A 24,949-nucleotide genomic window follows, 5' to 3' on the forward strand; every position below is an offset into this window, starting at 1 on the left:
GCGCACGCCCCCGGGGCCAGGCCTCCCCCCTGCGAGTCTGTGCTCTTGGTACAGCCCGACCGGCCACGCCCCCTCGCCTGCCGGCTCAGCCGCCGGGCTTGAGAACCCGGCACCGCGTTGCAGATGGGAGGGGAGCGCCGGCGCTGGCGGCTCCTCCCGTCCCCGACGTGCTTTGCCCGGAGCCGGCTGCCCGCCCTCCCTTGGGGCCCCGCGGGGCGGTGGCTGTGCGCCGCGCCGTCTGGCTTCCTACCGCTCGCGTGTGTTGGTGGCTTTTTCTCCTCCACGGCTCTCACCCCTCTCCCTTGAAAATGGCGAGGCTGGGTGCGCAGAGGGCCCCGGGTCCCTCCAGCCTGAACGCGGAGGGCGTGGATTGGAATGCAGGCCTACTCGGGCAGGGGGCGGACAGTGACCAGGCAGGGGTCGAGGACTGGACCGAAGACGCGGGGAGGGGCAGAAGGCGTCTGGGCTTTGAAAAGTCTGGCTGCCTTGGTCCGGAGTTAGAATCCCACCTCTGCCTCCTCCCATGGCTCGTACGTTATAGGGTCACGGGGATTTGGTGATATAACTCGATCCTAAAGGATTTAGCTTAGTGCGATAGTAAGTGCTCTAGAAATGTAAGTCATTGTCATTATTATTATTACTGTTATTATTACAGGATCTGCTGCGAATTCCTTTTGGAACAGTGGGCAACTCACTTCATTCAGAGCCCGTTCTCCGTCTTTAAAAACGAGACCAACTAACCAACGACCGAATGCTTTGAAAACTAGTCTTAGAGGATTCTTACCGGGGGCCTTTTGTTTTTCCCATTGAAGGAGTAACTGAGTCTGATGGATTCCATCTCCAGCTCCACCCCGACCTCACCTTTCCTGCTGCTCCTGCCCTAGTGCACGCCCACCTGAGCTCACCTTTCACCTGGATTATCTCAGCAGTTCCAGACTGTGCATGCCACCTTCAGTTTCTTCTACACCCTCTGCCGTGGTAACTGGTCAGACAGTGCTCTGCTCTCTGCTCTACCTTCCTGGCCCTTTACCCTCCCTCCTCAAGACACACTCTCATTAGCCAGCGGGGAAAAAAACTAAGTTGGATACACACCTCACATCTGACACTAACATAAATTCCTAATACATGAAGGTTTTGTTGTTAGTGCTGTTGAGTTGATTCCAACTCCTTGCAACCCTGTGTACAGCAGAGAGGAACTCTGCCCAGTCTTTTTGTGCCATCCTCTCACTGTCCAGTGCTGTGTCGGAAGATGCTCTGCTGTTATTCTTAGGGTTTTCATGGCCGATTATTTCAGAACTGGTGGTCAGGTCCTTCTTCCTAGTCTGTCTGAGTCTGGAAGCTCTGCTGAAACCTGTCCACCATGGGTGATGCCACTGGTATTTGAGATCTTGGTGGCACAGCTTTCAGCATCACGGCAACACGCAGCCATCACAATATGACAACCAACAAGACAGGTGGTGTGGTTCCCTGACGGGGACACAAACCCAGGCCATGGCAGTGAAAGCCCCGAATCTTAAACACCAGATAGAAGATTTAAGTGATTTTAAAAAAAAGAAGAAAAAGGAAAACTCCTGTAAGAAACCATGGGAGAATTTGTGTTAATAATCTCCAAAAAGCCTTTCTGAGTTATGGTACAAATCCCAGAAGCCATAAATGAGAAGATTAAGAAATCTGCCTACATAAAAATGACAACTTGATGTGTAACAAAGACCTGCAGGTAAAATCAAAAGGCAAATGACAAACCAGGAGGAATATTTGCAGTTATTAATAATCAAAGGACTAGAGCCTTAATAAAGAGTCCCTAATTAATTAATTTTAAAAACTAATTAACGGACCAGCCCTGTGGCCAAGTGGTTAAAGTTCAGCACACTGCTTCAGCAGCCACAGATTCACAGGTTCAGATCCTGGTGCGGACCTACCCCACTCATCAGCCATGCTGTGGAGGCATCCCACATATAAAAAGTAGAGGAAGATTGGCACAGATGTTAGCTCAGGGCTAATCTTCCTCAAGCAAAAAAAACCCAGGAAGATTGTCAACAGATGTTAGCTCAGGGTGAATCTTCCTCACCAAAAAAAAAATAACTAATTAACATAAATGGACAAAAGATATGAACCATCAGTTCACAGAAAAAGAAATACAGGGGCCGGCTTCATGGCCGAGTGGTTAAGTTTGCACGCTCCGCTGCAGCGGCCCAGGGTTCGGATCCTGGGCACGGACATGGCACCGTTCGTCAGGCCACTTTGAGGCGGTGTGCCACACCCCACAACTAGAAGGACATGCAACTAAGATATACAACTGTGTACAGGGGGGGTTGGGGGAGATAAAGCAGAAAAAAAAAAAAAGATTGGCAACAGTTGTTAGCCCAGGTGCCAATCAAAAAAAAAAAAAAAAGAAATACAAATGACTCTCAACCATATGAAAAATTTTGCAACCCAGCACATAAAAGAAATGCAAATTAAAACTTGGTGAGATACCATTTTTCCCCTGTGGCATGATGACAAACTTCCAAAGTTTGATGGCACACTGTTGGTGGAGCTGTGTGGAAATAGACACTGTCATTTATTGTTGCCACATCCATACGTGAATATCATCCAGCTATAAAAAAGACAACCAAGGAGGCTCATTTCTGATCCAGAACAATCTCTGAGATAAATTGATTAAAAAAAAGTAAGGTGATGAGCAGTAGGTCTAGAATGCTACCATTAGTGTTGCTAAAAAACATTGCTGCAAGGAAATGTGGAAGAAGAATGTACGTCCTGCGTATATGTATTTGGTTGTATGTACATGACCTCTCTGAAAAGGAAAAAAAAAAAAGATAACTTTGGTTGTCTCTAGAGAACTGGGGAAATTGGGACCGGGGCGAAGTGAGCCTTTACTGTGTGTCCTTGGTATCTTTCACATTTTGTGCCTTACAAATGTTTTACTTTTCTAAGTTGAATACCTAAATACTTTTTTTAATACCCAAGCAACCTTGTCACTAGGCAAAGAACCAACTCTTTTACTGGCTCCCAATACCTAAAGAATAGTAACTATATACTTCATTTTTCTTAAATCAAAATTCTACATGTGTGGGGTTACAGACAACAGCTTCCTGCCAATGCCCCTCCGTTTCTCCTCATCTTCACTGCCCAGAGAGAATGAGTTCTTCCCTTGTTTAGCACTTTCTTCTGGTCCTTATTTCCATGCTGGTAAATAAATGTTTGCGTGGCTGGCTGTTGTCCTATATTTTAGGTGTTACCTCTTAAGTCCTGTTAATGATGTTTCAGGTCATTAAAACCACAGCCCGCCTCCCCTGCCTATATCTTTCGACGTAGTTATTTATAAACCTACTTTACGTTCTCTGTTAGTCATCTTTATAATTGATTTAACGGCCTTGGACCTTTATTTCTTGATCCACCCACTGCAGGCAGTCTCTCTTTCTGCTGTACCGTGAGTTCTCAGCATCCTAGCCCTTCCCTTTGCTCTGCACCCCCACTTCTGCCTCCCAACCTCTGCCCTCTGAACCTCCACATTTTCATTAGTGAGCTTGATAACATTTACATTCTACATGTGTGTTCTTTGCTTTGCCCATGGCTTGGATCTAAAAGTCAAGTCAAATAGCAACATTGACATTGTTGTAACATTGTATAGGATGTACACAGCCGAGCCAACCATACTGTGATTACTGGGCTTTTCCTGTGCTGCTGGAACTTTCTGGAAGTTCTTTTTTTTCCTGGCACGATTTAAAAGAAACATCCTCTATCTCTCTATGGATCTGGTGTATCAAGCTTTTTCCAGAGACCTCCTCCAGGGTTCTTAGAAAACTCCCTGCCCCCATCCAGACTGGTTACTGGCAAGGACAGAGGCTGAACTCCTGTCTGTGTTTCAGTTCTCGTGGCAGATGCACAACCAAAGCTTGTGGAATGAATGGGTCTCGTCAGTCTGAGTGCCAGGGCATTCAAAATCTGGCCCTAACCTCTTTCCGGCTTGATCTTCATAACTTCCCTCTACAAACTCTGCACTCCAGTGAAACTGGACAAATTCTCATACATGCTGTGCACTTTTATTCCTCTGAGCCATCAGGAATGTCGTTCTTACTCATGTTTATGTGTCCATATCCTACCAGTGCTCCCACCTCCAGAAAGATGCACTGATGCCTCCAGAGTGATGGCTCCCTTACTGCTGTCCAGCCCTCCAGGGCCCGGAGTACTTCTTACTTTACATCCTGTCTCCAGAGTATTGGTCTCCTGTTGATCTGGAGTCACTTGGGGGCGGGTCTGTGTCTCCTCTCTCTGTCTCCCCACCCCCAAGTCCTGCCAAACGCAGGCAGCAGGAGGCATTTGCTGGATGAGCCACAGAGGATCCAGAAAAGGTGCGCTGGAGTTAAGGAGCTCGGGCTTGGGTGAAAGGGAGTAAGGGTCCAAGGGGCAGGGACTCCAGGCAGGATGGGCTGGAGTTACAGAACCTAGGCTGGGCTGAGAGGGAGCTAGGGGACTGGCCTGTGGTCATTACTGGACAAGGCTTTATGGCCTGTCCATGGGCCTGCTTTGTTGGGTTTTGGGGGCTATCACCACTGAACAGAATGGAAGAAGGTTTGTCCTGGTGGAGGTGCAGGTGCTGCTGCATTAAGAACTCATCGGGAAGGTGTGATCTTCTAAGGGAGAGGTGAGGGGCCACCAGGATAGGGGGCCTTTCTCTGCGGCAGGCAGTCCAGTCCCACACCCTCCTCACCCCCACCCCCTGCCCCGCCAAGATTCTCCTCAGTGTGAACAGCCTGGCTTCCCAGGGGCACCCACCCAGACCCTGGGGTCTCTGCTCAGCTCTGTCCTTGGAGTGGTACCACTCCCCAAGCTGGTGCAGGCTCCCGCACTCACACCCAGGGCAGCCCCTTCTGCTGGGGGCTCCAGCCTCAGCCTCTCAGGGCCCCTGTTCCAGCAGGCCTGACTCGTCCCTGTACCCTCTGACTCAGCCTTTCTCCTTCACAAGCATTAAAGAATCTCCAAGGTGGAGCTGGCCCTGTGGCTGAGTGGTTAAATTCGTGCTCTCCAGTTCAACAGCCAGGGTTCATCTGTTTGGATCCTGGGCACAGACCTAGCACCGCTCATCAAGCCATGCTGTGGCAGCGTCCCACATAGAAGAGCTAGAATTACCTACAACTAGGATATACAACTATGAACTGGGGCTTTGGGAGAAAAAAAAAAAAAGAGGAAGATTGGCAACAGATGTTAGCTCAGGGCTAATCTTCCTCACCAAAGAGCATTCAGAAAAAAAAGAATCTCCAAGGTCGTGCTATGCAACACCCTGCCTCAGCAGGAAGTCACTGCAAGCTGCCTGAAAGGGGCTGACGTGTCCTCTCATAAGAAAACAAGGAGGGTCCCAGATCAGCTGGGTGCTCAGAGAAGCTGGGGTGACATCCTCCACAGACACAGAGGGACGTGGGTGATAAACTGATGTAAGCCCCCTTCCTTCTCAAAAATGACAGATGTCACACCAGCTCTCTGGCTGGTGTCTGAAGCGCCCCCAGTGGCCCTCTACGCCCTTTGAACTAAGCACTGCCCTGGCCCTTTCCCTGGGGAGGTTTCAGTGAGAGTGCAGGGGAAATGTGCTTGCAGATTTCCTGATTCCACAGGGCTGTGTTCACTCTGATACCTATGAGGTCAGGGATGAGGTAGTCACCGAAGCACGGAAACTCCATCTGGAGATCAGGGTCCAAATTCCACTTCCACTGCTAACAAGATGTGTGGCCTTGGCCAAGTCTCTTTGTTTCCCTCCCTGGATAAGAAATCAGTTTCCTTATCGGCAAAATTGGCCAGGTTAGGGGGGCGGGAGAATTCTGTCCTTGCCCACTTCTCCCAGGGGTTCTGGGTTCATGGTGATGATCAAAGGATGGATGTGTGACAGCAGGATGGAAGGCAGGTACCCAGGTGAGCCTTATTGTCAGGGATGAGGGAGGAGCCTGAAGACACACCTCCTGACCTCTAAGCCCCTGGCCAAACCTCACGCCTCGGAGGACCCCGAACTTCCTGAAGTCCTTCAATGAGCCCCTGGTCATCTTCCCTCATCTTTACAGACGAGGAAACTGAAGCAGAGAAATGGGGCAGCCCCATCTGGCCGATGCACCCCAAAGTCAGTTCTTTCTCCACAGATGGGCTGCTTCTCTGCCCAAATCTCTTTTACAAAGGGGCCCAGACATCCCAGTTCCTTTCTGATGTCAGGGACAGGTGGCTCAGCCTGCTTAAAGCCTCCTGGCTCAGACCTCCCGGCTGGTCACGGGCCAGGTTCTTATAAAACAGAGTGGAGGGCCAGGCTGCTGAGCTTGCTAAGCCAGATGTGTGTGGCGCTGCTGGAGACAGGGTGAGCTGGCCAGGTGTGGGCAGCTGTGGATACGCTGTCTGTGGGTGGTGATATGGGAACTAGATGAATTGTTCTCAAGCAACAGCTGAGAGAAGGCAGGGGCAGGGGCAGCTGGGGTCCTGGACGCAAACCTGCGGGCTTCCAGAAGGGACCGTGAAAGGGGATGGCGGAGGCCCTGCATGTCTCAAAGGGCAGTCAGTGAACTACCTACATCAGAATCATAATGGGGCCTGTTAAAACTGCCAATTCCTAGGGCGTCCTTACCCACAGAATCTCTGGTCAGAATCTCTGGAGGCAAGACAGAAATTGACATTTTAAATAATCTTCATTCTTATCCGCACTGGAATATGCAAACCACTGCCTTGTGGGATTGACTTGGCCAGAACTGGGGTGGGGACGGGGTGTCCACAGCATGGCTCAGATGGATCCAAACATGAAAGCAGATAAAGAGGAGGGGCTGCTGTGAAGGGTGGAGCCCTGATGATGAGTGGCCTGGTCCCCTGAGATGTTAAAGAAATTTCCCCAGCGCTGCCTCACTGCCTCCGGGCCACCACCGCACCCCTAGGTCCCTCTAACCACGTCCAAAGTTCAATGACTTCAAAAAGGCAGGCCTGAAATGAAAGAGCAAACATGGCCTTTGGCAATAGCACACCTGGACACCAAGGCCCAGCCAGCTGTGTGACCTCGTGTGGGTCTGGTGGGCCCTTGTCACATGGCCCCTTAGGGTCTGGGTGAGAGTTAAAGGGCTTAAAGTGTGTGTGAAGTGGCACAGTGGTTCTCTGGGCCCAGGATCCCTTCCTCTTTCCTACTCCCTATATCCCCACACACCCCCATCTCTTTGTTCTTTTCTCTGTCATGCAACCAAAGTTTAAATCCTTCCTAGATTTGCACAGAGGAGCTAGGGCGAGCCTCAGAGCTAACGTGAGGGTGTCCTGTAAGGGGGAGGCTTGGAAAGCCACAGCCTCTCTCCTTCCCTTCCCCCGTCCACATTCTTGTCCACGTGCAGCTAGGCCATGATCTTTGCCCACTCTCCTCATGCAGAAAGCCCCATGATTATGTTCCCCAATCGCCTGGCTGCTAGCAGCTGTCGCCATGGTAACCAGAACCCACTGACAAGCATTGTGAAAGGGCCTCTGAGGAGGAGCCTGTTTGGCTTCCATTAATGTTCCTCTGGCCAAACAGCACTTCTTGAGTGCATCCAGGGCATGAGCAGTCACTTAGCAGAGACAGAAGTGGGTTAGAGCTGGTCCCTGGCCTTGAGGGGCTGGTGATCTCCTGACCAACTCACCATCGAGAACCTACTGGTCTAGTTCAGTGATTCTCAAAGTGTGGTACCCGAATCAGGAGCATCAACACACCTGGGAGTTTGTTAGAAATGACAAATGTCAGGCCCTGTCCCAAGCTAGTAAACTTGGGAATCAGAAACCCTGGGGGCGAGGGGGCCCTGAAATCTGTGTTTCAAAAGAAGCCCCCAGGTGATGCTGATGTAGGACGAAGGTTGAGAACCACAGATCTGGTTAAAAGCTCATGCGATCCCAAACAATGGGTACTATTGTTCTCATATTACAGATGAGAAAACTGAGGCTCTGTGCTGCCCTGGTGCGCAGACTGGCTGACAGGTTACAAAGGGGTTGGACTCTCAGGTCCCTTCCTGGGTCAAATTCTGCCTCTGGGGCACCTGTGATAAGAGAATGAGCAGACATTGTGCTTCCTGGGGTCTGACCGGAGAAACCTAGGCCCATGGAGATATCTTACACTGCATCCAGCAGGGTCAGAGGCTGAGCACAATGACACACGCAGGGAGAAATCAGAGCCTCACATGGGAGCAGAAAAGAGCCGGCAGTAGAGTCAGGAAGAGCAGAGCTGGTGACAACCACCTGCCCCAAATGTGGCAACGCTGAGCTGACATAATGCCCTCTGGCTGAGGCCATGCAGGCTTCCACTCCCCTTCCTGCCCAAACCCCGATCCTGAGATCTAGCTCACCTACATGCTAGGTTGGGCTCTTGCCATGCTTCTGCCCCCATGGACTCTCAGGGTCCCATCTCACACAGCATCTGCCTGAACACGCCCCTCCCCACATTTGGAATCACTTCTTCAGCAGCTCATGGCGTCCAGCCTTTTTTTGCACAGAGCCCATGGTGGGGCCATCACTGCCTTCTCAGGCAGCCCACTCATCTAGGAAATCTCTGACTGGCTTAAGTTTCCCTTTGAATAAGCTGATACACATCTCTGTGTAATTTCCCCCTTCTACAGTATGAGTTAGCCTAATCTCTTCTAGCAGAGATTAAAGGCTTATCTCTAAGGTGTGATGTGAAGTAAGGACGTCTATGCCAATCATTTCCCATGAATCTACCACCCGCCTCTGCAGATGAACAAGGCAGGTAGCACATACCAAACGATTACCTCGAGGAGAGGAGGAACAAGGGCGGGGTGGGAGTGGAGAGAGGCAGGAGGAAGGACCGGAGGAGGCAGAAGGAAGCACGGATGACTCGGAGCCTCCATCCGGCCACTGAGTACCTCAGAGATCCTGGCAGGAGCGGAGCAGGTTTGGGGGGCTGATGCGTATCGGGACCCCCTTCAAGAAAAAGAACATGATATTACAAATATGACTATCAAGAATAAAATTACTCAGAACTTGATTCATTTTTGTTGAATAAACCCACAGATGGATGGTTTGTAATGATAGAAAAGTTAAAACTCACTCATGGCGTTTTCAGGTGACAAATAAAAATGGCAAGTAATAGGATATATTGGAGTATATGAGGAAGGCATTTTGTGTAAACCTAATTCGGCCTGACCTTGTCTTTCCAAAAGGGCCTGACCGAGGCCGTTGAGCATGCATTGTATATCTGCTTTGGAGATTCCCTACGGCAAGAGCAAAGGCCCTTGAGATAAAGGTGCAACTTCCCTCTCCTTAAAGACTAAGCATCTTTCTTTAGGGTGGGAACCGATTGCAGTGCTCATATGTGACCACCCAACCTGAGGCAACATACCTGCCACCCAGCAGTGTTCACTGAGACAGCAGACCTATCTGCCGGTTCCATCAATCGCTCTGCTGACAGAGCGGCCTCGTGACTATTGTAAAAGGGACATTTCAATCATATGTGAAACATACTCTTTGAGGGTATATAACCACCCTGTATACCCCCACTTCTTTGGAGTGCTCTGTTCCTTTGTGGAAAGACTCTCCCGGGTTACAATCCTCAGATTTAAGCTCAGAATAAACTCACCCAAATTTTCATTTATAGATTGGTTATGGATTATTTTCGTCGACAGTTCTTGGCATAGTCACAGCAGGATTTCAGAGAAACCCACCGGAGGCCACCTGGAATCTACACTGAGCTGGCATTCGGTACCAATAAGGACCCATTGAGCCCCCTGGATCACTGCATTCTTCAGGTGACCTTGGTGAGTTCTCCTGAAACTTGGACCTCCTTATTTTAAGTTGATGGTCCAAGAGTTTATATGAGCTAGGTAAGGTCTTAAGACTAGAGGTTTGAGAGGTACCGGTACATACCCTAGGCAAGAGGAACCTAGGAGGAATTTGCTAGGCCAGAGGAGCCTAGAGGGAAGTTCCTAGGTCAGAGGAGCCTAGAGGAACTTGGGAGTGAATGGAGAAGGCTGACGTTTTTAATTTGGCTTTAAATTGGAAAGAATTGTGTTTATAAAGTCTGAACAAACTGCTTGATAGAGAAATGAGAGACTGAACGTGTTCAGCTCCAAAGAAAAGGGACACTTGCTCCTCCCGGCCTTTACCAAAAGGCGTCTTTAGGCGACTAAGGACCTCAGTGGGAGTGTCAGAGGATCAATCCTCGCAACGTGCAGTGGTCCCATAGGGAACTCCACTCATTCACGGTAATTAATTACAGGCTCGTCCGGGGACGCGCACATAAGGGCTGGTCACCCGCGCTCAGAGCCCCACAGTGGTTTTAGACTGCCAGGGGAGAAACCGAGGCACGTAAGAGAGTGTTTACGACCTTTCTATAGGGAGTAACACTCACAAGCAGCACACTTTCTGACCCACGACACTGTCCTTAGAAGTTGTTCAGACTTTATTATTAGAAAAAAAAACAGACAAGCAAAAAGAAAATGGGAAACCTTGCTTCTAAAGCCGGCCAGCTCTCAGATGGACAACCTCCCACTAGCACTCCAGCCGGTTTCATGTATAATGCATATGGAAACAATGCATGCAAGTATTTAACAAAATGGGAAGGATTAACTAAGAATGACTTAAGTCTTAAATGGCCAAAGTGGGGAACGTTCGATATCTCAAAGCTACCGTATTTGCGCACACAAGTAGAAAGAGCCGGCTCTAAAACTAAAGCAAAAGAATGGGAAGCTTATTATCATTGGCATGTAGAGGCTTCAAAACGTAATAACAATAAAATGAATTCTTTACAGGAGACTAACCGTAAATTGGCAGAGACTGTATCTGAATTAAAAAAGGATGAGAAGTCAGAGACCGTCCCACCCCGCTTATCCCTTCCATCTCCCCTGCAGCTGCCTTTGGAATCTCAGAGCTCATCTCCTTCTCCCTCAGCACCCTTACAATTTCTAAAGAGCTCTATTCCATTGACTTAAAGTAAGCGCTTACAAAAAGCTTTTCTGAATAGAACTAACCCAAATGTCTTTAAAGTTTATGGTATGAATTAGGGCTGCCCCAGTGAGAGAAGCCCAGGGCATCCTCACCTACATACCGATCTATATGATCAGATTCATATCTAAAGTTGTACCACCACACAATAACTGATGAGGATTTTAGGCTGGTTAATTTTAAAACTGCAGATGAGAAGCAGGCTCCGAGGAGCAGAGTTTGCTTGCCCTTTGAGAGACATTTGCATTTGTGAAGGAAATCTCCATGCCTTCCCCTCTGCACCAGGAGGAAGGGGGGATGGCCTTATCTCTGGAAACTCTTAATGGGGAAGGCAAGGACTTAAGTTGGTTACTGTCTGGCAACCTCATGTAACTGATTTAGGGTGGTGGCTTCTGGCCTTTACTTAATCCGATTTGATTCTTATCTAAAAGTTGTGGGAGCACCCAATGGCCAGACCCCACCTGAACTGACACCATTTTAACTTTTCACGTGTTCTTTCCTTTGTCTTGTAAAGAGATGGCTCACATACCTATGCCTTAAATTTAGCCTGACTCTCCACCCGTGTCGGCAGCAGTAGCGGGTGCAGCAGCAGCTCTGCCTGCCCATGGGTCCTGTCCCCATGCTATTCCACACCATTCTCTAAATAAAAGAGCACTACTGCCAGATCTCGAGAGTCCAAGAAATCTTTCTTTCGACTCCTTGGCTCACCGACCCTGCATCAAAACCACTGAAATCATCATCCCTTGCTACGGGAACCCCCCTGGGGGGATTTTCAAGGTAATGGCTACTTTTCTTCCTTCTCTCTTAGAGTTACAATGGCCATTTTCGTCTCCTTTTGAGCTTTGCAACCAGGAAACAAAGAAATCTTTAAAGAGTCAAAGACTCCACCCCTGGGAGCCCCAACTTTGGGTTTCTGGGCCTGATCACCCCAGCAACCCTAAGTGGGGTGCCCTCTCCTGACGGTTGTCTCATTGAGTATTTTAGTCACCTACTGAGTCAGTTATGAGGGTAGGAGACCTGTTGATGTGGATTAAGGCTGCCCCAGCTAGAGCAGCCCAAGGTGACCTGGCCAACATGCCAAACTATATGACCCGGTGGATTTTTTTATGGTATGAGTTATGGCTGCCCCAGGGAGAGAAGCCCAGGGCATCCTCACCTACATGCCGATCTATATGGCCAGATTCGTATCTAAAAGTTATATGACCGCACAATAACCAGACCCCATCTGCACTGAAATCATTTAATGACTTTTTACATCATCTTTTCTTTTTCCAGTAAAAATAAGTCACATACCCATGCCTTATAAAATTAGCCCTAACCCTCAACTCAGGGCAGCAGCAGGAGCTCTGACTGCTCATGGGTCCTGTCCCCATGCAGCAGCAGCAGAAGCTCTGACTGCCCATGGGTCCTGTCCCCATGCAGCAGCAGCAGGAGCTCTGACTGCCTATGGGTCCTGTCCCCATGCTATTCCACACTATTCTCTAAATAAAAAGAGCACTACTGCCAGATCTTGAGAGTCCAAGAAATCTTTCTTTCGACTCCTCGGCTCACCGTTCCCACATCATTTCTGGTGGCCCATACGGGGAATTTGCTTCATCGGCTTGTGAGCTCGAGTTCTGGTAAGTGCCCTTTTTTCCTTGTGCCTTTCTCGTTTTCAAGGATGGATCTAAATTCACTTCTCCATCGGGAACTTTCTTGGACGGCTGTATGAATCCACATTTGCTGCCCATGGCTACTCTATGGGGCAAATTGTGGCATTCAGCTTGAAGAGAATCAATACCTTAAGCCTCAGGGTGATGAAGAATGAATTAATCCACTCCTTCTTGACTCTGTCTCTAATAGACAAATTTTACATGGGCATGGGTCAGCCACTTAAGTCATTAGGATGGTCGCCAATCTCCAAGACTCCCGTGGAAGGTTTCTTTTCCTAAGGCTGGATTGGGATCCCTCCCATGGCACCTGACCACGCTCTGAACTGTGAGAAAGTCCCAGTCAGGACTCCAGTTCAAGGAAAGTACCAAACTCTAACCTTTGGGAGAATGGCTCCAGGCTGCAATTGGGTAGAATGTCCCCCAGACTGGCGGAAAATTCCTCACTGTTTTTCTCTATCCTTTTATCCTGGGGACCATTCACCAGGCACCTCTTACTGCCAGGCAGAATAGGGAAGATGTTCAAGGGATGCCCCCATCATCCCTTGCTACAGGAACCCCAATGGGGGGATTTTCAAGGTAATGGCTCCTTTTCTTTCTCCTTTTCTCTCGGGGACCATTCACCAGGCCTATGCTGCCAGGCAGAATAGGAAAGATGTTCACCAGGCACCTGTTACTGCCAGGCATAACAGGGAAGATATACAAGGGATGCAATGCCTGGGGACGCCCCCATCACCCCTTGCTATAGGAACCCCACAGTAGGAACGATGGGTAGGACGCTGTCCTAAGTTCAGGGGGGATTTTCAAGGTAATGGGCCTGTTTCTTTTGTCTCTCTTGGAGTTGCAATGGCCACTTTTGTCTCCTTTTGAGCTTTGCAACTGGCAAACAAAGAAATCTTTAAAGAGTAAAAGGCTCCACCCTGGGAGCCCCAACTTTGGGTTTCTGGGCCTGATCACCCCAGCAACCCTAAGTGGGGGTGCCCTCTCTTGACGGTTGACTCACTGAGTATTTTAATCACCTACTGAGTCTGCTGTGAGGGTAGGAGACCTGTGATTCATTCTGTGAACTGTCCTGCTGGAGTTGTGTGCCCCAGCACGGGAACTGTTGTGTGACTCTTATCTTGATAACCCTCTGGAAGAGTCCATGAGGGTGAGGTCTGATCTCTTCTTTTCCTTTCTTTGTCTGTCTTGTTCATCACCTCCTTTGTTGTCACCAAGTCGAGGTTAAGTTCAGGCTGGACCTGAGCAGAAACTTGACCTTCTGTAAAATTGAAAAAATAAGCCTTTTGCCAGGGATTTAACTCTCAAACCTGGTGCTGGGAGCCCCAGCCTCCAGCCAGTTCCGGGCCTTTGCCTCCTGCTTCCCTGCCTCAACAGTGCTGGCTCGGAGACAAAGTGCCCAGGCTGAGCGAGACTTGACTAAATCTTATAACTATGTCAACACCCGCAATAGGACTCTGCATCCTTCTCCAATCCACTGTCAGTTGGACACTGGCTTTACCGCCATGGGGAACACCCTAAGCATCCCCAGAGACTCACTGCTCGGGTGCATTCTAACTAATTAGGAACACTTTCAATTGGATGGGTTATGCCCCAGAAATTCCAGCTGCGAGAAAACTTGAGGGGTTTCTCTGTCCCTTATAATGCAGTTGGACAGGTAGATCAACCTAGAATGTCATTCAAGTTACAATCCAGTTTCTGGGAAATCAAGAGCAACTGTCCTTGGAAAATCCTTGCAAGACTAGAAATACAGCTCTAGAGGCAGTTCAGATTCCACCCAGTGCATTTATCTCGAAAAGGATTATCATCTCTCCTCTCCAGGAACTACTACCTAGCCCATCACAAATTCCTAAGACTGAAGAAAAATACAAAAAAGGGAAGGGGGGGTAAGAAAAAAACAGCTCCCAAATTCTTTTTGGTAACAATCTTGAGTTCTGCTAAGTCAAGTGATAAAAATCTGAGTATCTGGGTCATTTTTGGATTGGATAGAACACAAACGTTGCTAAACATCTAAGTTTATCTGCTTTTGGTTTTTTATTGCAGAGATGCTAAAAGTCCTTGGGTCTTTTACTGTAAAGTGACGTGTTCCTAGAAATTATGAAAAGTATTTAGAATGCTGATATAAAAGACAGCTCATAATTGCTTACCTTTTAGTGTTTACTATGGTCTGTTAAAGGTTAAAAAGTTCTATATGCGATTAAAGCTACTAGAAATTAATAAGGAAAATGTATTTATACTCAAGGAAAGTAAGGTGTAAGTTTTCAGTAAAGAAGGTATAAAGAATGGAAATATTTTGTTTGGTTGGTTAAGAAAGATAAATTTGTCCTAAAGTACTAGGAGGAATAAAAATAAAAATAAAAAGACATGGGACAAATTCTGAATGCAAAAGAAAGTTACAGAAGGTTTGTGTAAGAGAAATTCTGAAAGAGTTTTGTACCTGGTCAAGTCGGTTAAGATTGAAACGAATCTAATTAAGTAGATGGGTTTTAATATGAAAAAGTAAACTGGTACAAAAATTAGAATTTGGCTTTCTCTCTTAAAAGGATAACTTTCTTAAACTCTTAGTCTGCTCTTGATAAAGAGATTATAAAAGGTTTTTCCTTCTAAGTGAGTTTACAAAAGATCTATTTTTTTTGTATCTATGTTTATGTTTCCTAGGTGCAAAAAGACAGAGGTCTGTCTATTAAGGTTTGTTTTGCTGTTGGTACCTAAGCATTGTTTCACAGTGAGCGTTGTTTAAATAAGTGTTTTAAAAACCTTTTGATATTTTTGACAAGCTGCTCCCTCTAAAATATTCAAATCCTGAATAAAGGCTTTCTTTTGACCTGAATGAAGGAGGAGAATTTCTCTGAGGATTTTCAGAGGGCCCCTGGGACTTCACAGAGAAATTTGCTCTCTCTTCCTATAAGGTGAAAGATTCTAAACTAATTAGGCTTATTTGGTCTGTTAAATTACATTGGAAGCATTGTCAGATAAGTGATGATAATCTTTCTTAGTTGGTATTATGTGGGTAAATGTTACTGATATAAGTGTTTTGAAAATTATATAACATTCCTAAAATTCTGATCTGTCCTGGCTATCAGCCATAATTCTAATTATTAGTTTAAGGTGTTGTATATCACAGAAATAATAAGTTTCTCTGTCAATTGTCATTTTTAAGTCTTTTGTTGTTTACAGTCAGTTGTTTTACTCTGATGCTTTTTGCTTTTGCAAATATGTCTCATCTTCAGAGGAATTCATGGAAAGGACTCTGACACTTACTCTGGAATACAGGTTTTTTATAAACTTTGAGAACATAGAACTGAACTGGGTAAGAAATTACAGAAATCTAATGGAGAAACTGATGACCCCATAAAACTGTTAACAGAAGATTAAGATCAAGAACCGCTTATACAGGACCGAGTGAACTGGGGATGATTATAATTTTTTTATGACTTTTGTTTGAAATATTGTTTTTGCTGTGTTGTTTTGTTTTCTCAGATTTAAGGAAATCTTCTTCTCTTTTCTTTTATGCTAACTATGCCTTATAGCAATTCAATGAAATTATAACTTTATGAGCAGAACTAAAACATTTATCTTTTTCTCCCTACCTGATCACTCCAGAATTTGGAAACTCTTTGTGAGTGAGTATGGTTATTTCGTGGCAATATAGTTATTTGCATAAGTTCAATAAGAATTTGTTCTCCTTATAATAGGACATTTGTTATCTTATGAAAACTTTGACTGGAATGTCATATTTGAGAGAAACGTACACACTCAGATATGACAATACTGCCCTTGAGGAATAAGGTTGACTTTCTGGAAATAAAGCCACTTGGAAATATGGGCCTGGTACCTTGCTTTACAGAGAGACATTCCAGCAATCTTACCTGGTAAGTAAGGAAGCTTGCTTATCTGGCAGGTGCAATGAGCCTCGAAATATTCCAGGGAATCTCAAGAAAGGAGAGAAATTCACGCAAATCTAAGGTATTGCAGTCAAGGCCTGATGGCACAAATCCTTGGCGTGGCTTTCCTGGCCTTGAGAAGTCTTTAAGGTTCAATCTGAGATTCCTCAGTAAAAAAATTCCAGCAAAGCAGATTTAAGAGCCTATATGGTCAATTGCTATTCTTGCTGCACTTATGAAAATAATTGGGCCAAGTTTCTTGAAAATAAACTTATTTTGTAAACCAATTAGTCTTAATTTGACTATCTTTGGTAGAAATGAGGGTGATTTTAGAGAGAAGAATTATGTTTCAGTGTAAAACTATAATGCACATTTGTAGATATTAGATCCTAGTTCTGTTAATTGTCTTTGAGGCTTTTTCTATCTGTGAGCTGGACTGCATCCTGAATTCTTCTACTGAAATACCTGGTTACAAATCTCCAAACGAATGCTTTCAATTTTTACCTCATTTTCATTTGGAATCATTGAGAATTGAGCTGCTCTTTTTCCTGAAACCTTGCAAACGGAAGCTGAACGACTTGATAGAAACTTAAGAGAGATTCCTATCTGTTGCTGTGTAAGCTGTAAGCCACTCAGAAAGATACCTGAATGCCCGATGACATCATCAGAGACATTTCGAGCTGCAAAAGATGCTTTGACTCTGACATCAAGAAGTCTTCTTGACTGGCTGCCTCCTGGTCTCAGGAACTAGTTTACAATTTGCTCCAATCATTAACCTTGTTACCTTGCTTCCAACATCACAAGGGAGAGAAGACCATGACTGCATTCTATTGTTTATTTTGGTTTACAAATGGGTCTTACTTAAATGCTAAACAAGGATGGCAGTTATCAAGTTGGGTATGCTGTCCAGCCTCAAGAATGCCTGCTGCTTCGCATTAGCTCTGCTAACCCAGTAAAAGATTTCCTTCTACAGCCTCAAGAAATTGCCACGGAACAAGAGAAACAGATGACAGTCAAAAGGGGGAACTTTTGACACCCCCTCGCAGTTGTGGTTCGGGCCCAGTAAGAAACCCATAGTACCTATTGGAGCACAATTGCCACTGCTCCAGCATATACACCAAGTAACCCATTGGGCACCTGAAAAGATGATTTTATGGGGAAAAACCCACTCCATGGGTCACAAGGCCACTTTCCCCTTCCTAAGGGACCCTTTGAGGTATGGCAATTGGACTTTGTCCAAATGCCACCATCTCAAGGGTATAAATACATCTTGGTGATGATTTGCATGTTCTCACATTGTTTTGAGGCTTTTCCTTGCAGAAGAGCAATGGCTTTAGGTACATTATTATCGAAAATATTGAATTCCTGTTTCAGGAATTCCTCCCCAGTTACACAGTGACTAGGAACTCAAATCTATTTGTAATGTTTGGCAAATATTGCAGCATTTCTACGGTGCTTACCATCCTCGATCCTCAGGATTGGTAAAAAGAACCAACGGCACAATCAAAACTCAATTGGCAAAACTTTCAGAAGCATTTAATCTCTCACGGCCGAAGGCTCTCCACTAGCGCTCCTCAATCTTAGATCTACACCCTTTGGTAAACATCAACTGTCTCCTTTCGAGATAATAACCGGACGGCCTATGCAATTAAACGAAGGAATGTATGAACCAACTTTACTTAAAGGAGACATTTTACATTATTGTCAAGGTCTCATTGAGGCACTTAAAAGAAATGAAAAATTGGTAGCTGATTCTTTCACAGAGAATTCCCAGAACTTAAGGATCTTGGACTGTAACCTGAAGAATTTATTTATTGAAAGAGACATCAAATAAGACTGTTTGTAGCCCTGTTGAAAAGGAGCATACCAGGAGGAGAAGAAGACGACGTCTGTTGCAGACAGCTGTCCCAAGACTCCGGACCAGGCCTGTATTCCCAACCTTATATCTCTTCATTTAAACATTTGTTATGCTTAAACTGTATACTATTTTATAATTTGTTTGGAATATTATTATACTTAAAGAAAGTGATTAATTTGGAACAGACTGGTTTTGAGGGCCAGGCATTTATCGAATGACTCCCAATGGAACTCAATGGTTATGTGGAACAAATCTTTGGCCTTGGCTACTGCCTGGATGGCTAAAACACTGCACCCTGAGTTTCCTTTAAAAGCAGGGAAGGAGTCAGGCTGAGTTAAAACCTGTTGCCAACCTCCCTCTCTTTAAGGCCAGATGGGCTTGTTCAGTGTTACACTGGTATGGCTATATTTGCAGCTATATTTACTTCTTCTTTGGGGCTAAAAGATGTCATTATTACATATGAAAGCTCTGACTAAATTTACTCAAGAAGCCCTTAATGATAGTCAAGCAGGAATAGCCTTATTCAAATGCCGAAATGTCTGTAATGAGAGGGGCTGTCCTTCAAAACAGAATGGCTTATCTAAAGTCTTACCGCATCCCAAGGTGGTACATATACAGTCATTCAGACTGGATGCTGTGCTTTTACACCTGATGAATCTTCCAATGTGTCATCTCTGCTGAAGCACATGAAGAAGCAAGTGGATGCCTTATGCGATCTGACACCCAGTCTTGAATTGTTTGGTTAGCTCCCTTCCCCTATCAGTTCCCTTTTCCGATCCAGATTGGAATTCCTATTTCTACTACTTCTTGGAATTCTTGTACTAGTCATAATATTCAAACTAATTGTTGTTTTCTTTACTCAGTGTTGTAAGAGTAGCATACAAACTAGAGTAATGATTGCTCTATGGCTTGAGATGGTTGATCTGTCTTATAACCCTGGACAAATTTCCTTTTCTGATGGGGACTATGACTAAGAATTCATTTCAGACCAATCCTTTTAAAAATGCTGAGTTATTATTGTTACTGTGCTTGTTCTATAATCATATGCAATGTAAATGTGAAGTGTCGTAGAAAAGCACATATACAATGTTTGTGCAACAATCTAAAATTAATTGGAAACTACATGACATATGAAATGCTTCCTCTGTTAATATATATATCTAACTCTATGCTTGTACACTATTTCCCCCCAACGTGGTCGACTAGGCAAATAAATGAGATAAAACCCTAGCACCGAGGGACATGATGGACCCAGGGCAGGCAGCAACCACCCTGGTGCCGAGGGACAATATTTTGTCATCGATGCTTTCTATCAAAAGATTAGAGATCAAAAGGGGAAAATGACAAATAAAAATGACAAGTAATAGGATATATTGGAGTATATGAGGAAGCCATTTTGTGCAAACCTAATTCGGCCTGACCTTGTCTTTCCAAAAGGGCCTGACCGAGGCCGTTGAGCATGCATTGTATATCTGCTTTAGAGATTCCCTATGGCAAGAACAAAGGCCCTTGAGATAAAGGTGCAACTTCTCTCCCCCTCCCAATGTTGGCATCTCCTTAAAGACCAAGCATCTTTCTTTAGGCTGGGAACGGATTGCAGCACTCATCTGTGACCACCCAGCCCGAGGCAACACACCTGCCACCCTGCGGCGTTCTGTTTCCATCAATCACTGTGCTGACAGAGCAGCTTCGTGACTATTGTAAAAGGGACATTTCAGTCACATGTGAAACATACTCTTTGAGGGTATATAACCACCATGTATACCCCCACTTCTTTGGAGTGCTCTGTTCCTTTGTGGAAGGACTCTCCCAGGTTATAATCCTCAGATTTAAGCTCAGAATAAACTCACCCAAATTTTCATTTATAGATTGGTTATGGATTACTTTTCATCGACACAGTGATCATTTTCATATATATTATTGTTTTCAGCAAACGGGGATCCTGGAGTTTAAGCAACTTCAGCTTCATGGAAATCTGCCTCTACCCCGGACAATTTGTCCCTGTCTCTGGGCCTCAGTTTCCCATTTGTAAAATGAGGGTGAGCCTGCCCACTTTCCAAAGCTGATTTGAGGGTTAAATGAAGGGGAAAATATCTGCCAAGATATCATTATATTCTCTGATTCCTAAAAAGGAATGCTTGGAGCCAGGGTGTGAGGGCAACTAATTGATCGTCCCCAACGGGAGGGGAGAGTGGCAGAGGGCATCCCAGCTTAGCATTCTGCATGTGGGAGAACCAACGAGTTCAGAGGACTAGCCCCCTCATAAAAGATAGTGAAACGACCCCTTGTCACCAATCACTGTTTTTGGTTTTCAGGATTATTTTTCACAAGATTCTTTCCAAAATGGCCCTCAATGCATTTCTGGAGGAGGGGCTTTGCCCATAATTGGGCTCAGAGAGACTTTTCACCCCAGAGGCAGCTCACCGGGACCTGCAAGAAATGCTTTGCTTCTGGAAGTTCATGTCCCACAAGGAAGGAAACCGGATCAGGCAGATCTGCGGGACGGTGACAGGAGTATTTTAATCATTTTGGTGACATTGGCTCCGCCAAGTCTGCCAAGAGAAAAAGATGATGCTGTAGCTCAGGAAATTAAAACAGCTCTGGCCTCATTCCCCAGAACATGTTTTTCAAGAGAGATTAGTGTTTGGTGTGGGAAGGAAAGAGACCTATAGAGTCTGTCCTTGCCCAGGCTGCCCGGCTTGCACGTGGCTGTCCACACTCTCGGTTTGAAGAGGGCGTCTCCTTTGTCGAGGTCATCCTCCTCTCCTTTTTAAACAGTCTCTAGAGAACACCCTCACTCCTGGCCTAAGCCAGGTGCCTTGGGGTCTCCAGTTGCAGGTGGCTGTTGGCACCCACCCATGGAGAGTCTGGGAGCCTCCAGGCTGCCATCGGCACCTTATCATCTCTGTAGGCCTGCTTGCAGGACAGACTCAGTCTCCCCCAACATCCCCCATTCCCAGGTCATCCAGAGAAGTGCTTTCCAAACTTCTTTAAGCAGAGGAATCCCCAGGCACCACGCCCGGGAGCCCCATCCAGGAGGCCAGGGGCAGGAATCTGTGCACATTTTTATAAGCATTTTCACCCTTCAGGTGGTCCAGGAAGCACAGAGCCAGAGAAATTAGGGGTCCTTCTCCAGGGACTCCACCCCATGCCCTACAGCTGGGCTAGCACCCACTGGAGCCCCCACCGCCCCACCCCAGGCCCACTGGAAATGTTCAGCAAGCACTGCTCCCGACAGGCTGGCCCCATGCCGCCACAGCTGTGCGGCCTTGAGTACTCCACTCCACTTCTCTCAGCCGACAGTGCCTCCCTGGCCTGCCTCCTGGGGAGAGAGGTGACCATAAAGCCTGGTGCCCCACAAGGCCTTGGAAAATTACCCAGAGTCACCAGTCCTTGGCTTGGGGACTCAGGACTGGAAATTGGAAATGGCTACCAGATGGGATGAGAGTGAGAGCAGGTGAGGTGGAGGATGGGAGAGGGAGGGGCCCCAACATCTCGTTCCCCCACACACTTAAAGCAGAGATGGTCAGCCCAGGGGAAGCTTCAAGATCATCACATGCAGCCTCCTCATTTTACAGAGGAAAAAACTCAGTCCAGAGAGGTGGAAGCGTTTGCTCAAGGTCACACAGTAAATCAATGGCAGGGCTGGGACTAGAGCCCTTGGTTCAGTATCCCCATCCAGGACTTTTCCCGCTACACCACCAGGCCAGGCACAGGTGGGGGTGGGCCCCACAGCAGCTCCCTCCTCCTCCCCCTCCCCCACCCCCAGAGAGCCACAGGACAGAGGGCATGGCATAGTCTGCCAGCTACTCTGCCCCCTCACCGAGGCCTGGCTCTGGTTATCCCGCCCCCAGATGCCCTCAGGTCTCAGTTCCTGTTGACCTGCCAGGTGCAGCCAGCCTGCTCTCTGCCCTCCTTGCCCTGAACCAGGCTTCCTGCTGAGGGCCAAGGATGGGGGCAGCAGGACTGCCACCTCCTAGTGCTCAGCCTCTGGTCCCCACCCCCACCCCACCATCCTGCCCTGACCCGGTGCTGAGGAGGCACCCACCTGGGCAGCTGGCCGATCAGCCGGGGCACGTCCAGTGCTGAGGGCTGTCCCAGGGCTTGAGCTCCGTGGTGGCCTTTTATGGGGCGGAGAGGTGTGGTGTGAGGGATTAGGGGTGTGGCCCAGGGTAACTGTACCTGAGAAATGTCACCACCCTGAGTGTTGCTGCCAGGCACCTAAGACAGCAGGGTGAGGCTGGAGCTGGTTTCAGAACAGCCTGTGCCCTGGCCGTGGCCCTCACCCTTCAAACAGCACAGAAGCCCATCCAGCCAAGCCCAGGCTTCCTGTGGGGCTGAAAGCAGGGCCAGGGGGGTGAGGCCCATTCGGGACACATGACCTCCCCAGCGCCCTGTGGTCTTCTCTTGGGGGGCTCCGCATCAGCAGCCAGACAGATATGACAATTCTCACCTACGCTGCGGACCTTGAATGGGTTATGCCACTTCTGAGCCTCAGTTTCTTCATCTCTAAGATAGAAATAATAATACTCAGTTCATAGGATTGACATGGGACCTACTGCATGGGTAATCAATCACTATTTGAATGAATGAATGAGTGAATGAATGGACAAAAAGGTGACTAGGACAATGAGGTTTCTGGAAATCAGTCCAAACATCTTAGCAACTTTATTTCTTTAACATCTCACCTTGCCTGATCCAGACAGGCCTAAGGCCTCGCCCAGTTTCCCACCTCCATCCATGAATGTCCCCCACTATGCTCTCACTGTCAGGGTGTGTCTCCCTCCAAGTCCTGCTGGTTGACTCCCGACAGCCCCTGTGCCCAGGTGATCGCCTCAGTGGTGATTGGCATAGGAGTGACAAATGACCCGGTTCTGACCAAGGAAACAGGAGGGGAGGTCTGCTGGGAGGCTGCAGGGGAGGGACTCCTGGCTCCCAAGGGAAAGATACTAGAGGAAATGGCCCCTTTCTGTCACTGGATATTGTCATATTCTGTTGTGACACCCAGAACGCTGTCTTGTGTCTGTGAGGGGGACTGGCCCGCGGATGAAGCCAATGGTGAGGACCATAGAGCAGAGGGTTCCTGAACCACGGGTCACACCATGCCAGCCGTCCACCTGCCTCTGGACTGCTTGCCATGTGAAATAACAAATGTCCTCGTTCATTAACCCAATTCAGATGAGGGTTCTGTTACTTGCAGGGGAGTGTATCCTACCTGATCTTCTCCCCAACCCCACCTGCATCGCCCTCATCATCAGTCAGCAGAACACCCAGCCACGTGCCTAGCCCTGGCTTTGTTCTGACCCGGGACCCCGAGATGAGCCAGGCTCTGTGCCTGCCCCGTGGAAGTTCATAGTTCTGAAGAGATGGAGTGGCAGGTAATTTGATGGTTACAAGCTTGTGAGCAGAGACTGAGGATTTCTGGGCAGGGACGGACTAACTGTCCTGGGCAGTATGAGAAGGGTTCTGGGAGGTGGCACTTGCAGGATGCCAAGGAGTTTTATGGACAGACAAAAAGAACGTGTTCCAGACAGAGGTCACAAGGCCAGTGAAGGGGTGTAGCTTGCTTAGAGAATATCTGGTGACACTCAAGTTAGGCCCACTGGGGGTGACGAGCAAGGGCTGGGGGGGAGTAGGAGGAGGCCAGTATGGGGCTGTGTGCCTCAGGAGTCTGCGTGTGTTGGGGAGCCAGGGAAGGGTTTATGCAATGGGTACATTTTGGATTAGAAGAGCCTGGGTATTCAGGAGAGAAGTGACAAGGAGTGTACTAGGTGGGGGCAGTGAGAAGGAACAGGCCCTACATTGTAGGGCCTCAGTGACCAAGGGAGAGAGTGAGGGTGACAGAGGAGAGGAAGGTAGCGGCCGGGTTCCTGGTGTGTGAGGGAGGAGGGGTGGCTGTGTAAGTCTTGCAGTGGGGGACTGTGGTAGCCAGACTCCGGGATGACCCCCAGTGATCCCACCCCCTGCCAGTCACACCACTGTGTGGTCCCCTCCCATGCTGTATCAGGACGGGCCTATGTGACCAACAGAATACGCAGAAACGATGATATGTGACTCCCAAAGCCAGATCATAAAAGATGTTGTAACTTCTGCCTTACTCTCTCTTAGGTCACCAGCTCTGGGAAAAGCCAGCTGGCACATCGTGGAAACACTCAAGCAGCCTCCCGGAGAGCCCTGTGTGGTACAGGACTGGGGCTTTCTGCCGACAGCCAGCCACGCACTGGGCTCTCCCACCAACAGCCATGTGAGTAAGCCATCATGGAAGCAGAGCCTCTGGCTCCAGTCGAGCCTTCAGATGACTGCAGCCCCAGTTGACAGCTTGGCTGTAATCTCAAGAGAGACCTAGAGCAGAACCACCTGGCTAAGCTGCTCCCAAATTTCTGATCCACCAACACAGTGAGATAGTAAATATTTGTTACTTAAACGTAGCATTTATGTCTGCTGTTTTTGCAGCAATAGATAACTAATACAGCGACCTAGACCACCAAGGTCTTATTCCCCTAACTGTCTTTCCTGGAGTGAACGAGGATTATTATTATCACTCCCCAGCCACCTGGGCCGTGCCTCCATCCACCTCTCTTTATAGCTCACAGACCATTTTCCCATAAACAAACTTTATTGCTGCAACC

At 47.4% G+C, this 24,949-nt stretch overlaps 1 protein-coding gene and 2 long non-coding RNA genes across 6 annotated transcripts in view; 2 read left to right on the forward strand and 1 right to left on the reverse strand.

Moving 5' to 3' along the window:
* Nucleotides 1-24,949, reverse strand: part of POR (cytochrome p450 oxidoreductase) — a 92,178-nt gene that overhangs the window by 62,931 nt on the left and 4,298 nt on the right. For 2 of the 4 annotated variants that reach the window (XM_070230572.1, XM_070230580.1), the window contains exons 3-5: nt 22,774-22,829; nt 22,369-22,441; nt 20,745-20,872 (exon numbers count right to left, since the gene is read on the reverse strand). The gene's annotated coding sequence lies outside the window, so the exon portion shown is untranslated. Of the gene's footprint in view, nt 1-20,744; nt 20,873-22,368; nt 22,503-22,773; nt 22,830-24,949 lie in introns of those variants that run through there. The other 2 variants (XM_070230571.1, XM_070230582.1) reach the window with 2 other exon arrangements.
* LOC138917107 (uncharacterized) lies at nt 103-2,096 on the forward strand. Its single transcript, XR_011424619.1, has 2 exons — nt 103-321; nt 656-2,096. It is a non-coding gene; the product is annotated as an uncharacterized lncRNA (long non-coding RNA).
* Nucleotides 17,946-24,748, forward strand: LOC138917106 (uncharacterized). The gene is made up of 4 exons (XR_011424618.1): nt 17,946-20,359; nt 20,636-20,825; nt 23,521-23,698; nt 24,429-24,748. It is a non-coding gene; the product is annotated as an uncharacterized lncRNA (long non-coding RNA).

This window comes from Equus caballus, chromosome 13 (genome assembly GCF_041296265.1).
Source record: "Equus caballus isolate H_3958 breed thoroughbred chromosome 13, TB-T2T, whole genome shotgun sequence".
NCBI lineage: Eukaryota > Metazoa > Chordata > Mammalia > Perissodactyla > Equidae > Equus > Equus caballus.